The following is a 5990-nucleotide window of genomic DNA, read 5'->3' on the forward strand; positions in this document are numbered from 1 at the left end:
AAAGAGAAGAAATCAAGATATACGCAACCAAATCAACGAATATCGGTCTATTCAGCGCAACAAATAAAGAAAAAAATATATTATGTTTTATTTTTTTATTATTATTTATTTGATATTAGTGTTTTCTTCTAGTCCGAGCTTTCGCGATTTCGCCGGACTGCGGGGGAGTGTTAGACAGATTATTATAGCTTAGATTGGGCCAAGTCCAATTGTGGATTGGGTCCACTAGAGTTAGAAATATTGTACTCTATAAATAGTGATTACGATATCAATAATATTGACCAGTTTCATTGATTAACATTGTGGAGCTCTAACTTTTATAATCAATTAACGATTTCATAATATGTGAACTTACTACGTACATTTTGCTAGCGTCATATAAGTGACGTTATTTTTGTCGACTTTTGGAATCAATGAAAGATCAAATCATGACTATCAAGAAGATAGACTTTCAAATTTCATTTCTGCAACTAACTTCATAGTCATGCAAATAAATTAAAATTTTAATTTAAGAAATACAAAAAATTAATGAGCAATAACTTGTGATGTTCCCGCATACACCTACTAGACATTTATAAGACCACTTGTAGTGATTGGGGGCGTGAGTTGCTTTTTGATAACTAGAACGTGTGAGTTGTTTGAGTAAAGTAGTGGTGGTGTGAGTTTCTGGTGTGAGTTATGAGTATTGTGATAATGTGTTAAAATATAATTGGGTTAAATATTAAAAGGGGATAAAAATAATAATTTAAAATAATATAAAATTAATAAATTACTAACCAACTCCGTTGCCCATCCCGTTGCTTTGCAACGTGCAGTCCTCATTTTTGAACAAGCCACGCATGGATACTTGCAATATGAGGCGTTTCCCCATGCCACCTAGCCTGCCACGCCGTTGGTGGTTTACCGCTACAAGGGGTCTAATACATGATTCCCAATTTTTTTTAGTGAGAACTACTCTCTACATATAATCAATAAATAAATAGAGTGTAAATATTACTTTAAAAATCAATTAATTAAGGTAAGGCCACTTGCAATCGTTCAGCTCTTTCGCTAACATTTTCACTGTCACATCAGCGTCACATCAGCACAAACCCTTTAACATTCCTTTCACATCCCTTTCACTAAACACTCACCATCATACACTCCATTTCAAACTTTAACCAATTTAAAATTATTATTTATTATTTAAATACAATAAATAAATACAAATAACATTTTATTAAATAAAATAAAAACATTACATTATTAAAAATTAAAAACATTACATAATTAAAAAATAAAAGACAATACATAAATAATAAAAACGTTACATAATAAAAAAAATACGAACTTATTAATAAAAAAACGAGCTACTCGAGTGGTGTCAGGTCGTCGTCTTCGTTTTGTTGTTCTTCGGTGTCTGCGTTTTCTTTGTCTTCGTCGGTTAACAAGATCGTCTTCATTTTTTGTCGATACTTTTGAAGTATTTGTTGGTCTTCCTCTTGGCAAGTCCGGGTTGATGCTTGTGTTGAAAATTCGAAAGGCGCGATTCATTACATTCATTAAAGTCGATTGTCGTTTTTGTTTTTTAGTTAAAGCAATTTCTTGTTGGGCGACCAACATTTGAGAACGAATTTCTTCGGATGAACAAGACGAGACGGCGTCGGATGAAGCCGAACTCTTTCGGCCTTTTCTGCCGGCTAGTCGACCCGGTGGACGCCGGATTGCGTCTTCCCCGAATAAAGTAGAGTGATTGGGATTTCGATCAACCCTTAATGGTTGATTGTCCCCCAAAGTGATTGGTGACTCCGATATTGGACGCCGGCGGGATGTCATTACGCCGGACACAAAACTTCGGACATCCTTTAAGTACTTGTCATGCTTTGTAATGCGTAAACGAAACACTTTGACGCTTCCGATATTCTTCACGCGCCGCTTCAATGACATCCGGGTCATTATGTCCACTTTGCCAATTTTTTTTTTTAATTTGTTGTAAATACTAATAAACACTTTGATATCTCTTGCCATTTTCGCCCATTTCCTGATTATTTGATCGTTGTTTCTTTTTCGATCGGCGACTTGATTGTAGGTGGATACAACCGTATTCCAAAACGAATCAGCCGATTGTGAAGTTTCAATTTTCGGATTTTTTGTGGCATCGAGCCAACGTTCGGCCAAAATTTCTTCTTCTTTCGGAGTCCAATGCATAAGTTGACGTTTCGGCTTTTCGCTTCCTTCGACTAGTTTACTTTTTCCTTTTCTTTTAGCTTTTTGTTTTTCGATCTCGGGTTGTGTTTCGGGGACACTTTCAAGCGTCGGTTGTGTTAAATGTTGTTGTATACTTGTATGTATGAAAGTTGTTGTTGTGGTTGTGATTGTGAAAAGAATTTTTGTTGGTTAATAGGAAATTGTTGAGGTGAATAATATGTATTCATGTTTTGATATTGTAATTGTTGTTGAAATGGTAGTGGTGGTGGTTGAACAAATTGTAATTGTTGTTGAAATGGTGATAGTTGTTGTGATGGAACAAAATTTTGTTGTTGAGAAAAACTAGTTTGTCTTGGAGACGAATTGCTAGCTTGGTTCGAAGATGATTGATTCGGTGACGGAATTGGATTGTTTAACATATGGTTGAAGAAATCGTTATTTGGGTTAGACATTTTTATTTAAATTGAAAGATTGAGAGTGTATGAGTGTGATTATGTTTGTGTTTGAATAAAGATTGAGATTGAGAGTGTAGTGAGTGAGTTTGTGTAGTATGTGTATGTATATATAGTGAAATAAAGTAAATAAGTAATAAGGAAAAGAAAGAAAAAAAAAACCCAAATACTAGCCGTGGGAAAAAAAGCGAGGCCCACTATCAAGCCGTTACCCCCATTGCAGGGGCCGCTGGCGGCAACTTTCATGAAATGCTGGTGGTGGTGGTTACCAGGTGGCGGCGGTGGCTCACTAACCATAACAAGTGGCCTAAGTGTGGGCCTCGCTTGACTGGTGTAGATACTTAAAACGACGTTGTTTAAATAACAAATATATAAATGATGAAATTATATTATTAATCCTTAATGTTTGTCTAAAATTTAATAGTTGAACATAAAATATTTTTTGACGTAGATGACTTTAATGTCTCAAAATGTTACATTGTTGACAAAATATTCATGTAAACCTCTTAAAATGATTTATATATACAATGTTTATGATATAATCTCCGACTTTCTTGTTATGGGATTCGTTACATGTTGATATAAAATAGACACCAATACCTAAAAAGACTAAACAACCCTCTTGTGCGAGTCACGTAATACAGACTAACATTTGAGACCAAACGTCTATTACTTTCAGGGGATCAACGACACGCCATTCTAAAACATTAGGTATAACACCGTACGTTTTTTATAAATCACAACATAAGTAACTAAAACATATTATATTATACAACATACATATTAAACAGTCATAATCCAATCAGTGTTACTTTAAACAGACAACATGTATTGTTACTATAAAAATATCGGATTTATCAAAACCATGTCAAACATAACAAGATCAACATGGAATCTCCCATCCTAAAGCATGCATACCTAACCTATTTGGGAGAGTATGTGGGGGATTAGCATGATAGTAAGTGAATAAGATATCAGATGAATAATATCATAAAGCGTCAAGCCCAGCTCTAACAAAATCCGGTAAACATACATATAGTTTAACAAGTGGACCGGCGGCATGGTCGGGCCTGCAACCACTAGTTGATCAGGCTAGAGTTTACTGATAGTCCTTGTAATTGACTTACTAGTATAGTTTTCATGATGCAACGCATGCGTCATATGAACTATACTACTTAAAAAGTAACATTTGAACTCAATCGACCCTATCGAAGGTTAAACCACTTCCGTCAAGAAAACACTAAGACGTTTAAATACTTAGTGCACATATAATTACTTATACGTAGTCACAATATATATAACAAAAGAGTATAATCATTCAATCATTACATCACTAACACAACTTGTTGCTTTATACTAATATCCATAAGGATAGTTCCACACTCCTGATATCACATGGTAAGAACTCAGATAACTAATGTTTCGAAGCCTTATTTTTCTTTATCACATGAGAATATCATATTATGAATCAGTAAACATTTCCAAATCATATTCTATCACTAAAATACTTTAAAACATTCAAAAACATCACATGGTTCAAGCTTGCACCTGACCAATTCACTGCCGAAAGTCATATGCGCGTGACTCTCCCCTACAAGTGTGAGAATCACTCATGCGCGCAAGTGACATTACATGCGTAGGTGAAGAATCATAAACTCGGTCACACAGTTGGGAATTTCATGCTCACAGATGGAATCTAGTATGCGTGTAGGAACTGGACTTGCGCACGAGTGGTTTGATACGCGTACCACATAATTTGATTCACGCAGGAGAACATTCATACGCACGGATGAATTATCATTCTCGTAGTTTAGGCTTTTCATGCTCGCAATGAGACTCTTGCGTGTGTGAGAACAAGAACAGCAGCAGCTTTCGCTATTGATGGTAATAGATCAGGTGATATCATTTTCACATCCATATTCATTTAATTTTTGTTCATCTATATCAGTATCCATATCCGGTTGGTTTTATTTCTTACATCCATATCTATATCCAATGGATTAAGCAGGTTAATGGATATCCATCGCATATTCATTAAAATGTTAATCTAACGACGGCCTTGAAAATTAAATATATATTATAACAATTGTAAGTGTATAATCTTAATGTTTTTAGTTTATTACACATGTTTTGTTTATAATTTATCACCGAGTGTGACTTTGATTGAACAAAATACGTTACAATATAAGTAAAATATATGTTCAAATCAATCTAAATGTTTACGTCTAATATTATTAGTAACAATTTTATAATTGTAACTTTTATAACCCTTATATTTGCTAATAACTTTAACATTTATAGTTTATATGTATGTGTATATTGATATTGATACGTAGACGTATATGCATATATTTTACTATGCAAATATGTATGTATAAATGTATTCGAGTGATAATGGATATATACATAGATAATGAACTGTCATCCATATCCGATCCACGAAATAATAAGATCATCATTATCCATTATTCGTCCATTTGAATCATTCATTTCTATTTGATCATATGAATATCTATGGATGAAACATCCATTTCCATCTCTAGCTTTCGTTGTTTGAACATTTAAATGCAAACTCGCCGATTATTCACCATCTAACTATGAATAAACCTAACTATGAATAAACGTCATATATATATATATATATATATATATATATATATATATATATATATATATATATATATATATATATATATATATATATATAAGAGCTATATCTAACTTCAAAAAGCAACATTAACAACCAAAGCAAGAATTAACCACAAACCCCAATTTTTACAACAACAACAAAAAAAAAAAAAAAAAAAAAAAATCCTTACAAAACCCCATTAATATCGCTAAAATCTAAACATATTTTTACCTAGTTTATTACTCATGAATTCACGAATTTGATATCTTGAAAATCACAGATTTAAAGATAGAAGATTAGAGAGCAAGAGTTTAGCCAAGGTTTGTGTTAAAAGTTTCTAAAAGAGGAAATAAAGGAGTAAAGTGGAATAAAATAGATTAGGTTTCTTCAAAATGAGAAAACTGACTCCCACATCACACAATGTATTTTACCCGTTATTGAAACACAATGCTTATATTAGACGCCCATAACGAAATCTAATTAAAATTAACGCATATGTTTTGGTGACCCTTGCAACAAAACAAATTTATCTAAGCACTTAATAAATTATGAACACAACTCAATATTTTATTAATATCTATAATTAATATAAAATAAGTGGAATAGGGTCACTTACCACTAGGCCCTAATCACGAGTGTTACATTGGGGCTATACACATAAGAAAATAAGTTAGGTCCATCTATAGAACGTTGTGTAAACATTTGTGACCAACGACGTAATT

The sequence above is a fragment of the Rutidosis leptorrhynchoides genome, chromosome 5 (assembly GCF_046630445.1).
Source record: "Rutidosis leptorrhynchoides isolate AG116_Rl617_1_P2 chromosome 5, CSIRO_AGI_Rlap_v1, whole genome shotgun sequence".
Taxonomy (NCBI): domain Eukaryota; kingdom Viridiplantae; phylum Streptophyta; class Magnoliopsida; order Asterales; family Asteraceae; genus Rutidosis; species Rutidosis leptorrhynchoides.